At 39.7% G+C, this 12,356-nt stretch overlaps 8 non-coding genes across 8 annotated transcripts; all 8 read right to left on the reverse strand.

Annotated features, from left to right (window-relative positions):
* Window positions 1–1,613: 1,613 nt before the first annotated feature.
* Window positions 1,614–1,686, reverse strand: TRNAR-UCG (transfer RNA arginine (anticodon UCG)). The gene has a single exon. It is a non-coding gene; the product is annotated as a tRNA-Arg (tRNA).
* A 644-nt stretch (window positions 1,687–2,330) lies between these two features.
* TRNAR-CCU (transfer RNA arginine (anticodon CCU)) lies at window positions 2,331–2,403 on the reverse strand. Its single transcript has one exon. It is a non-coding gene; the product is annotated as a tRNA-Arg (tRNA).
* A 1,517-nt stretch (window positions 2,404–3,920) lies between these two features.
* On the reverse strand, window positions 3,921–3,993 carry TRNAR-CCU (transfer RNA arginine (anticodon CCU)). The gene has a single exon. It is a non-coding gene; the product is annotated as a tRNA-Arg (tRNA).
* An 803-nt stretch (window positions 3,994–4,796) lies between these two features.
* TRNAR-UCG (transfer RNA arginine (anticodon UCG)) lies at window positions 4,797–4,869 on the reverse strand. Its single transcript has one exon. It is a non-coding gene; the product is annotated as a tRNA-Arg (tRNA).
* A 3,257-nt stretch (window positions 4,870–8,126) lies between these two features.
* TRNAR-UCG (transfer RNA arginine (anticodon UCG)) lies at window positions 8,127–8,199 on the reverse strand. Its single transcript has one exon. It is a non-coding gene; the product is annotated as a tRNA-Arg (tRNA).
* Window positions 8,200–9,719: 1,520 nt separating this feature from the next.
* Window positions 9,720–9,792, reverse strand: TRNAR-UCG (transfer RNA arginine (anticodon UCG)). Its single transcript has one exon. It is a non-coding gene; the product is annotated as a tRNA-Arg (tRNA).
* Window positions 9,793–11,313: 1,521 nt separating this feature from the next.
* Window positions 11,314–11,386, reverse strand: TRNAR-UCG (transfer RNA arginine (anticodon UCG)). Its single transcript has one exon. It is a non-coding gene; the product is annotated as a tRNA-Arg (tRNA).
* Window positions 11,387–12,030: 644 nt separating this feature from the next.
* TRNAR-CCU (transfer RNA arginine (anticodon CCU)) lies at window positions 12,031–12,103 on the reverse strand. The gene has a single exon. It is a non-coding gene; the product is annotated as a tRNA-Arg (tRNA).
* Window positions 12,104–12,356: the final 253 nt, after the last annotated feature.

Genomic DNA, 12,356 nt, shown 5'->3' on the forward strand with positions numbered 1-12,356 from the left:
TGTGTGTCCATTGGCAAAAACCAACCACGAAGGGACTCGAACCCTCAATGTTCTGATCCGAAGTCAGACACCTTATCCATTAGGCCACGCAGTCATATGTCCTGCTGTGCTTATTTTTATAATGTAGGTGGTATGCAAGGATGGGAAATATGATATTGATAGTTATTTAGGTTTACATCCCATTGTGTTTTTTCAGCTCCTTTCAATTAAAGCACTCTTTTGGAATCTATATAATGAGAATGTCACCAGTACGATAAGCTTTTGTTTTCTTTTTTGCAATTAAACCTCTTTCTTCATGAGATTAAAGCTCAGTTGTATGCTTTACATAGCTCTGGATATTTCCAGAAGTGGAGAGAAACTGTTTTGACAGTAGTACAAACTGCTCCTTTCTGGATATGCCAATTTACACACGCTCAAAGGTTGTATACGTTTCATGAATCCTGCCTTGCCCTATTCAAGTAGCTGAAAGCCTGTCACCACCTCTAGAAACAACAGTTGCACTAATCCAATTCAAATCATTTTTTCCAAAGGAATATCTTCTGCCGGGTCAAAGTTGCAGCTGACAAAGATAGGTGTTTAAAAATCTACTTTGTAGTTTCAGAACACCAACATGAGTCCGGAGAGTACAGAAGTAAAATGGTACCATTTCAAAGTTCCTAATACCTCATAAGCTTCTGAGCGGAAGCATGTAATAAATATATAAATTTTTCAAGAAAAGTAATACTGGATATTGGTTTTCACATCAGATGGGACTCGAACCCACAATCCCGGGCTTAGGAGGCCAGTGCCTTATCCATTAGGCCACTGAGGCACAGATGAACACTTGCAGTCTAGAGGCATTATTTAAATGTATTCAATCGTCAAACCTGGTGTCTGCACACAGGACATTTCTCAGTTCTCCTCATAAGTAAACTTCCCATTTTCATCCTCTTCCATCCCCGACTCTAACACTCTGTTCTGTGCTATAATGGAGGCTCTGCATTTCGCGCAAGTGGAGAGAAATTGGAGGAGAACCACTTTCGACTCAACACTTCTTCTTTCCATGATGCTTTTCTCAATAAACTGGGCTTTGACAGTGGTATCAAGCCGTCCTTGTCTTCAGCAGGACACAGAAACAGGCACCAAGTCTGCTAACCAAGTTCAACCACACTCTGCAACTTAATAGACCAATGCTTTACAAATTAGCCAACTGTGTCATCAGCAAAGGCAGCCAATGTGCAAAACCTTTATAATTCTTCTGTAGTACTTTTCTTTCTCGTAGGCAAAATTAGCACTTTAACTGCACAAATCATACAGATTTTTACACTTGAAGCACTCCATGAACACATACTTACACACCTTGCATTTCATCTACACACCCTTAAGCTAAAAACCCATTCTGTCAAGTCAAAATTCTGCAACCCTATACATATTCAGTGCGTGTACATAGAAGCACTTCTTAATGCCACTAACATGGACAAGATTTTAGGCTGAAGATGCAATCTAAATGACTGTGCAGTATGTACTCCACTTCATGAATAATTAGGAATGAGAACATGATGGCTATAAGATTATTGGAAGAGCCTGCTTCCATTCTGAACGGAAAGCTGAGTTGTGTGACCATTGGCAAAAACCGACCACGAAGGGACTCGAACCCTCAAACTTCTGATCCGAAGTCAGACACCTTATCCATTAGGCCACGCGGTCATATGTCCTGCTGTGCTTATTTTTATAATGTAGGTGGTATGCAAGGATGGGAAATATGATATTGATAGTTATTTAGGTTTACATCCCATTGTGTTTTTTCAGCTCCTTTCAATTAAAGCACTCTTTTGGAATCTATATAATGAGAATGTCACCAGTACGATAAGCTTTTGTTTTCTTTTTTGCATTTGAAACTCTTTCTTCATGAGATTAAAGCTCAGTTGTATGCTTTACATAGCTCTGGATATTTCCAGAAGTGGAGAGAAACTGTTTTGACAGTAGTACAAACTGCTCCTTTCTGGATATGCCAATTTACACATGCTCAAAGGTTGTATACGTTTCATGAATCCTGACTTGCCCTATTCAAGTAGCTGTAAGCCTGTCACCACCTCTAGAAACAACAGTTACACCAATCCAATTCAAATCATTTTTTCCAAAGGAATATCTTCTGACGGGTCAAAGTTGTATCCGACAAAGATAGGTGTTTAAAAATCTACTTTGTAGTTTCAGAACACCAACATGACGCTGAAGAGTACAGAAGTAAAATGGTACCATTTCAAAGTTCCTAATACCTCATAAGCTTCTGAGCGGAAGCATGTAATAAATATATCAATTTTTCTGGAAAAGTAAGAGTGGATATTGGTTTTCACCTCAGATGGGACTCGAACCCACAATCCCTGGCTTAGGAGGCCAGTGCCTTATCCATTAGGCCACTGAGGCACAGATAAACACTTGCAGTCTAGAGGCATTATTTAAATGTATTCAATCGTCAAACACTGGTGTCTGCACACAGGACATTTCTCAGTTCTCTCCATAAGTAAACTTCCCATTTTCATCCTCTTCCATGCCCGACTTTAACACTCTGTTCTGTGCTATAATGGAGGCTCTGCATTTCAAGCAAGTGGAGAGAAATTGGAGGAGAACCACTATTGACTCAACACTTCTTTCCTGGATGCTTTTCTCAATAAACTGGGCTTTGACAGTGGTATCAAGCCGTCCTTGTCTTCAGCAGGACACAGAAACAGGCACCAAGTCTCCTAACCAAGTTCAACCACACTCTGCAACTTAATATACCAATGCTTTGCAAATTAGCCAACTGTGTCATCAGCAAAGGCAGCCAATGTGCCAATCCTATATAATTCTTCTGTAGTACTTTTCTTTCTCGCAGGCAAAATTTGCACTTTAACTGCACAAATCATACAGATTTTATACTTGAAGCACTCCATGGACACATACTTACACACCTTGCATTTCATCTACACACCCTTAAGCTAAAAACCCATTCTGTCAAGTCAAAATTCTGCAACCCTATTACATATTCAGTGCATGTACATAGAAGCACTTCTTAATGCCACTAACATGGACAAGATTTTAGGCTGAAGATGCAATCTAAATGACTGTGCAGTATGTACTCCACTTCATGAATAATTAGGAATGAGAACATGATGGCTATAAGAGTATTGGTAGAGCCTGCTTCCATTCTGAATGGAAAGCTGAGTTGTGTGACCATTGGCAAAAACTGACCACAAAGGGACTCGAACCTTCAATCTACTGATCTGAAGTCAGACGCCTTATCCATTAGGCCACGCGGTCAAATGTCTTGCTGTGCTTATTTTTATAATGTAGGTGGTATGCAAGGATGGGAAATATGATATTGATAGTTATTTAGGTTTACATCCCATTGTGTTTTTTCAGCTCCTTTCAATTAAAGCACTCTTTTGGAATCTATATAATGAGAATGTCACCAGTACGATAAGCTTTTGTTTTCTTTTTTGCATTTAAACCTCTTTCTTCATGAGAATAAAGCTCAGTTGTATGCTTTACATAGCTCTGGATATTTCTAGAAGTGGAGAGAAACTGTTTTGACAGTAGTAAAAACTGCTCCTTTCTGGATATGCCAATTTACACACGCTCAAAGGTTGTATACGTTTCATGAATCCTGACTTGCCCTATTCAAGTAGCTGAAAGCCTGTCACCACCTCTAGAAACAACAGTTACACCAATCCAATTCAAATCATTTTTTCCAAAGGAATATCTTCTGCCGGGTCAAAGTTGCATCTGACAAACATAGGTGTTTAAAAATCTACTTTGTAGTTTCAGAACACCAACATGACTCTGAAGAGTACAGAAGTAAAATGGTACCATTTCAAAGTTCCTAATACCACATAAGCTTCTGAGCGGAAGCATGTAATAAATATATCCATTTTTCTGGAAAAGTAAGAGTGGATATTGGTTTTCACCTCAGATGGTACTCGAACCCACAATCCCTGGCTTAGGAGGCCAGTGCCTTATCCATTAGGCCACTGAGGCACAGATAAACACTTGCAGTCTAGAGGCATTATTTAAATGTATTCAATCGTCAAACACTGGTGTCTGCACACAGGACATTTCTCAGTTCTCTCCATAAGTAAACTTCCCATGTTCATCCTCTTCCATCCCCGACTTTAACACTCTGTTCTGTGCTATAATGGAGGCTCTGCATTTCGAGCAAGTGGAGAGAAATTGGAGGAGAACCACTTTCGACTCAACACTTCTTCTTTCCTGGATGCTTTTCTCAATAAACTAGGCTTTGACAGTGGTATCAAGCCGTCCTTGTCTTCAGCAGGACACAGAAACAGGCACCAAGTCTCCTAACCAAGTTCAACCACACTCTGCAACTTAATAGACCAATGCTTTACAAATTAGCCAACTGTGTCATCAGCAAAGGCAGCCAATGTGCCAATCCTTTATAATTCTTCTGTAGTACTTCTCTTTCTCGTAGGCAAAATTAGCACTTTAACTGCACAAATCATACAGATTTTACACTTGAAGCACTCCATGAACACATACTTACACACCTAGCATTTCATCTACACACCCTTAAGCTAAAAACCCATTCTGTCAAGTCAAAATTCTGCAACCCCATTACATATTCAGTGCGTGTACAAAGAAGCACTTCTTAATGCCACTAACATGAACAAGATTTTAGGCTGAAGATGCAATCTAAATGACTGGGCAGTGTGTACTCCACTTTATGAATAATTAGGAATGAGAACATGATGGCTATAAGAGTATTGGAAGAGCCTGCTTCCATTCTGAATGGAAATCTGAGTTGTGTGACCATTGGCAAAAACCGACCAGGAAGGGACTCGAACCCTCAATCTTCTGATCCGAAGTCAGACGCCTTATCCATTAGGCCACGCGGTCATATGTCCTGCTTTGCTTATTTTTATAATGTAGGTGGTATGCAAGGATGGGAAATATGATATTGATAGTTATTTACGTTTACATCCCATTGTGTGTTTTCAGCTCCTTTCAATTAAAGCACTCTTTTGGAATCTATATAATGAAAATGTCACCAGTACGATAAGCTTTTGTTTTCTTTTTTGCATTTAAACCTCTTTCTTCATGAGATTAAAGCTCAGTTGTATGCTTTACATAGCTCTGGATATTTCCAGATGTGGAGAGAAACTGTTTTGACAGTAGTACAAACTGCTCCTTTCTGGATATGCCAATTTACATACGCTCAAAGGTTGTATACGTTTCATGAATCATGCCTTGCCCTATTCAAGTAGCTGAAAGCCTGTCACCACCTCTAGAAACAACAGTTACACCAATCCAATTCAAATCATTTTTTCCAAAGGAATATCTTCTGCCGGGTCAAAGTTGCATCTGACAAAGATAGGTGTTTAAAAATCTACTTTGTAGTTTCAGAACACCAACATGAGTCCGGAGAGTACAGAAGTAAAATGGTACCATTTCAAAGTTCCTAATACCTCATAAGCTTCTGAGCGGAAGCATGTAATAAATATATACATTTTTCTAGAAAAGTAATAGTGGATATTGGTTTTCACCTCAGATGGAACTCGATCCCACAATCCCTGGCTTAGGAGGCCAGTGCCTTATCCATTAGGCCACTGAGGCACAGATGAACACTTGCAGTCTAGAGGCATTATTTAAATGTATTCAATCGTCAAACACTGGTGTCTGCACACAGGACATTTCTCAGTTCTCTCCATAAGTAAACTTCCCATTTTCATCCTCTTCCATTCCCGACTTTAACACTCTGTTTTTTGCTATAATGGAGGCTCTGCATTTCGCGCAAGTGGAGAGAAATTGGAGGAGAACCACTTTCGACTCAACACTTCTTCTTTCCTGGATGCTTTTCTCAATAAACTGGGCTTTGACAGTGGTATCAAGCCGTCCTTGTCTTCAGCAGGACACAGAAACAGGCACCAAGTCTGCTAACCAAGTTCAACCACACTCTGCAACTTAATAGACCAATGCTTTACAAATTAGCCAACTGTGTCATCAGCAAAGGCAGCCAATGTGCAAAACCTTTATAATTCTTCTGTAGTACTTTTCTTTCTCGTAGGCAAAATTAGCACTTTAACTGCACAAATCATACAGATTTTTACACTTGAAGCACTCCATGAACACATACTTACACACCTTGCATTTCATCTACACACCCTTAAGCTAAAAATCCATTCTGTCAAGTCAAAATTCTGCAACCCTATTACATATTCAGTGCGTGTACATAGAAGCACTTCTTAATGCCACTAACATGGACAAGATTTTAGGCTGAAGATGCAATCTAAATAACTGTGCAGTATGTACTCCACTTCATGAATAATTAGGAATGAGAACATGATGGCTATAAGAGTATTGGAAGAGCCTGCTTCCATTCTGAATGGAAAGCTGAGTTGTGTGACCATTGGCAAAAACCAACCACGAAGGGACTCGAACCCTCAATCTTCTGATCCGAAGTCAGACACCTTATCCATTAGGCCACGGGGTCATATGTCCTGCTGTGCTTATTTTTATAATGTAGGTGGTATGCAAGGATGGGAAATATGATATTGATAGTTATTTAGGTTTATATCCCATTGTGTTTTTTCAGCTCCTTTCAATTAAAGCACTCTTTTGGAATGTATATAATGAGAATGTCACCAGTACGATAAGCTTTTGTTTTCTTTTTTGCATTTAAACCTCTTTCTTCGTGAGATTAAAGCTCAGTTGTATGCTTTACATAGCTCTGGATATTTCCAGAAGTGGAGAGAAACTGTTTTGACAGTAGTAAAAACTGCTCCTTTCTGGATATGCCAATTTACACACGCTCAAAGGTTGTATACGTTTCATGAATCCTGACTTGCCCTATTCAAGTAGCTGAAAGCCTGTCACCACCTCTAGAAACAACAGTTACACCAATCCAATTCAAATAATTTTTTCCAAAGGAATATCTTCTGCCGGGTCAAAGTTGCATCTGACAAAGATAGGTGTTTAAAAATCTACTTTGTAGTTTCAGAACACCAACATGACTCTGAAGAGTACAGAAGTAAAATGGTACCATCTCAAAGTTCCTAATACCTCATAAGCTTCTGAGCGGAAGCATGTAATAGATATATCAATTTTTCTGGAAAAGTAAGAGTGGATATTGGTTTTCACCTCAGATGGGACTCGGACCCACAATACCTGGCTTAGGAGGCCAGTGCCTTATCCATTAGGCCACTGAGGCACAGATGAACACTTGCAGTCTAGAGGCATCATTTAACCCCTTCGATGCTGATGACGAGCTCGGCTCATCATCAGCCACGGTGGTCGTGTGCTGATGACGAGCTGAGCTCGCCATGAATATATGGCATCAGTGATTTTCCAGCACAGGGGAAAAATACCCACAGCAGCCAAGGTGTTAAATGTATTCAATCATCAAACAATGGTGTCTGCACACAGGACATTTCTCAGTTCTCTCCATAAGTAAACTTCCCATTTTCATCCTCTTCCATCCCCGACTTTAACACTCTGCTCTGTGCTATAATGGAGGCTCTGCATTTCGAGCAAGTGGAGAGAAATTGGAGGAGAACCACTTTCGACTCAACACTTCTTCTTTCCTGGATGCTTATCTCAATAAACTGGGCTTTGTCAGTGGTATCAAGCCGTCCTTGTCTTCAGCAGGACACAGAAACAGGTACCAAGTCTCCTAACCAAGTTCAACCACACTCTGCAACTTAATAGACCAATGCTTTACAAATTAGCCAACTGTTTCATCAGCAAAGGCAGCCAATGTGCCAATCCTTTATAATTCTTCTGTAGTACTTTTCTTTCTCGTAGGCAAAATTAGCACTTTAATTGCACAAATCATACAGATTTTTACACTTGAAGCACTCCATGAACACATACTTACACACCTTGCATTTCATCTACACACCCTTAAGCTAAAAACCCATTCTGTCAAGTCAAAATTCTGCAACCCTATTACATATTCAGTGCGTGTACATAGAAGCACTTCTTAATGCCAATAACATGGACAAGATTTTAGGCTGAAGATGCAATCTAAATGACTGTGCAGTATGTACTCCACTTCATGAATAATTAGGAATGAGAACATGATGGCTATAAGAGTATTGGAAGAGCCTGCTTCCATTCTGAACGGAAAGCTGAGTTGTGTGTCCATTGGCAAAAACCGACCACGAAGGGACTCGAACCCCCAATCTTCTGATCCGAAGTCAGACACCTTATCCATTAGGCCACGCGGTCATATGTCCTGCTGTGCTAATTTTTATAATGTAGGTGGTATGCAAGGATTGGAAATATGATATTGATAGTTATTTAGGTTTACATCCCATTGTGTTTTTTCAGCTCCTTTCAATTAAAGCACTCTTTTGGAATCTATATAATGAGAATGTCACCAGTACGATAAGCTTTTGTTTTCTTTTTTGCATTTAAACCTCTTTCTTCATGAGATTAAAGCTCAGTTGTATGCTTTACATAGCTCTGGATATTTCCAGAAGTGGAGAGAAACTGTTTTGACAGTAGTACAAACTGCTCCTTTCTGGATATGCCAATTTACACACGCTCAAAGGTTGTATACGTTTCATGAATCCTGCCTTGCCCTATTCAAGTAGCTGAAAGCCTGTCACCACCTCTAGAAACAACAGTTGCACTAATCCAATTCAAATCATTTTTTCCAAAGGAATATCTTCTGCCGGGTCAAAGTTGCAGCTGACAAAGATAGGTGTTTAAAAATCTACTTTGTAGTTTCAGAACACCAACATGAGTCCGGAGAGTACAGAAGTAAAATGGTACCATTTCAAAGTTCCTAATACCTCATAAGCTTCTGAGCGGAAGCATGTAATAAATATATAAATTTTTCAAGAAAAGTAATACTGGATATAGGTTTTCACCTCAGATGGGACACGAACCCACAATCCCGGGCTTAGGAGGCCAGTGCCTTATCCATTAGGCCACTGAGGCACAGATGAACACTTTCAGTCTAGAGGCATTATTTAAATGTATTCAATCGTCAAACACTGGTGTCTGCACACAGGACATTTCTCAGTTCTCTCCATAAGTAAACTTCCCATTTTCATCCTCTTCCATCCCCGACTTTAACACTCTGTTCTGTGCTATAATGGACTCTCTGCATTTCGAGCAAGTGGAGAGAAATTGGAGGAGAACCACACTCGACTCAACACTTCTTCTTTCCTGGATGCTTTTCTCAATAAACTGGGCTTTGACAGTGGTATCAAGCCGTCCTTGTCTTCAGCAGGACACAGAAACAGGCACCAAGTCTCCTAACCAAGTTCAACCACACTCTGCAACTTAATAGACCAATGCTTCACAAATTAGCCTACTGTGTCATCAGCAAAGGCAGCCAATGTGCCAATCCTTTATAATTCTTCTGTAGTACTTCTCTTTCTCGTAGGCAAAATTAGCACTTTAACTACACAAATCATACAGATTTTACACTTGAAGCACTCCATGAACACATACTTACACACCTTGCATTTCATCTACACACCCTTAAGCTAAAAACCCATTCTGTCAAGTCAAAATTCTGCAACCCTATTACATATTCCATGCGTGTACATAGAAGCACTTCTTAATGCCACTAACATGAACAAGATTTTAGGCTGAAGATGCAATCTAAATGACTGTGCAGTATGTACTCCACTTCATGAATAATTAGGAATGAGAACATAATGGCTATAAGAGTATTGGAAGAGCCTGGTTCCATTCTGAATGGAAATCTGAGATGTGTGACCATTGGCAAAATCCGACCACGAAGGGACTCGAACCCTCAATCTTCTGATCCGAAGTCAGACGCCTTATTCATTAGGCCACGCGGTCATATGTCCTGCTGTGCTTATTTTTATAATGTAGGTGGTATGCAAGGATGGGAAATATGATATTGATAGTTATTTAGGTTTACATCCCATTGTGTGTTTTCAGCTCCTTTCAATTAAAGCACTCTTTTGGAATCTATATAATGAAAATGTCACCAGTACGATAAGCTTTTGTTTTCTTTTTTGCATTTAAACCTCTTTCTTTATGAGATTAAAGCTCAGTTGTATGCTTTACATAGCTCTGGATATTTCCAGAAGTGGAGAGAAACTGTTTTGACAGTAGTACAAACTGCTCCTTTCTGGATATGCCAATTTACACACGCTCAAAGGTTGTATGTGTTTCATGAATCCTGACTTGCCCTATTCAAGTAGCTGAAAGCCTGTCACCACCTCTAGAAACAACAGTTACACCAATCCAATTCAAATCATTTTTTTCCAAAGGAATATCTTCTGCTGGGTCAAAGTTGCATCTGACAAAGATAGGTGTTTAAAAATCTACTTTGTAGTTTCAGAACACCAACATGAGTCCGGAGAGTACAGAAGTAAAATGGTACCATTTCAAAGTTCCTAATACCTCATAAGCTTCTGAGCGGAAGCATGTAATAAATTTATAAAATTTTCTGGAAATGTAAGAGTGGATATTGGTTTTCACCTCAGATGGGACTTGAACGCACAATCCCTGGCTTAGGAGTCCAGTGCCTTATCCATTAGGCCACTGAGGCACAGATAAACACTTGCAGTCTAGAGGCATTATTTAAATGTATTCAATTGTCAAACACTGGTGTCTGCACACAGGACATTTCTCAGTTCTCTCCATAAGTAAACTTCCCATTTTCATCCTCTTCCATCCCCGACTTTAACACTCTGTTCTGTGCTATAATGTAGGCTCTGCATTTCGAGCAAGTGGAGAGAAATTGGAGGAGAACCACTTTCGACTCAACACTTCTTCTTTCCGGGATGCTTTTCTCAATAAACTGGGCTTTGACAGTGGTATCAAGCAGTCCTTGTCTTCAGCAGGACACAGAAACAGGCACCAAGTCTCCTAACCAAGTTCAACCACACTCTGCAACTTAATAGACCAATGCTTTACAAATTAGCCAACTGTGTCATCAGCAAAGGCAGCCAATGTGCCAATCCTTTATAATTCTTCTGTAGTACTTCTCTTTCTCGTAGGCAAAATTAGCACTTTAACTGCACAAATCATACAGATTTTACACTTGAAGCACTCCATGAACACATACTTACACACCTTGCATTTCATCTACACACCCTTAAGCTAAAAACCCATTCTGTCAAGTCAAAATTCTGCAACCCCATTACATATTCAGTGCGTGTAGAAAGAAGCACTTCTTAATGCCACTAACATGAACAAGATTTTAGGCTGAAGATGCAATCTAAATGACTGGGCAGTGTGTACTCCACTTTATGAATAATTAGGAATGAGAACATGATGGCTATAAGAGTATTGGAAGAGCCTGCTTCCATTCTGAATGGAAATCTGAGTTGTGTGACCATTGGCAAAAACCGACCAGGAAGGGACTCGAACCCTCAATCTTCTGATCCGAAGTCAGACGCCTTATCCATTAGGCCACGCGGTCATATGTCCTGCTTTGCTTATTTTTATAATGTAGGTGGTATGCAAGGATGGGAAATATGATATTGATAGTTATTTACGTTTACATCCCATTGTGTGTTTTCAGCTCCTTTCAATTAAAGCACTCTTTTGGAATCTATATAATGAAAATGTCACCAGTACGATAAGCTTTTGTTTTCTTTTTTGCATTTAAACCTCTTTCTTCATGAGATTAAAGCTCAGTTGTATGCTTTACATAGCTCTGGATATTTCCAGAAGTGGAGAGAAACTGTTTTGACAGTAGTACAAACTGCTCCTTTCTGGATATGCCAATTTACATACGCTCAAAGGTTGTATACGTTTCATGAATCCTGCCTTGCCCTATTCAAGTAGCTGAAAGCCTGTCACCACCTCTAGAAACAACAGTTACACCAATCCAATTCAAATCATTTTTTCCAAAGGAATATCTTCTGCCGGGTCAAAGTTGCATCTGACAAAGATAGGTGTTTAAAAATCTACTTTGTAGTTTCAGAACACCAACATGAGTCCGGAGAGTACAGAAGTAAAATGGTACCATTTCAAAGTTCCTAATACCTCATAAGCTTCTGAGCGGAAGCATGTAATAAATATATAAATTTTTCTAGAAAAGTAATAGTGGATATTGGTTTTCACCTCAGATGGAACTCGAACCCACAATCCCTGGCTTAGGAGGCCAGTGCCTTATCCATTAGGCCACTGAGGCACAGATGAACACTTGCAGTCTAGAGGCATTATTTAAATGTATTCAATCGTCAAACACTGGTTTCTGCACACAGGACATTTCTCAGTTCTCTCCATAAGTAAACTTCCCATTTTCATCCTCTTCCATTCCCGACTTTAACACTCTGTTCTTTGCTATAATGGAGGCTCTGCATTTCGCGCAAGTGGAGAGAAATTGGAGGAGAACCACTTTCGACTCAACACTTCTTCTTTCCTGGATGCTTTTCTCAATAAAC

This window comes from Lissotriton vulgaris, chromosome 5 (assembly GCF_964263255.1).
Source record: "Lissotriton vulgaris chromosome 5, aLisVul1.2, whole genome shotgun sequence".
In the NCBI taxonomy this organism is placed as follows: Eukaryota; Metazoa; Chordata; class Amphibia; order Caudata; family Salamandridae; genus Lissotriton; species Lissotriton vulgaris.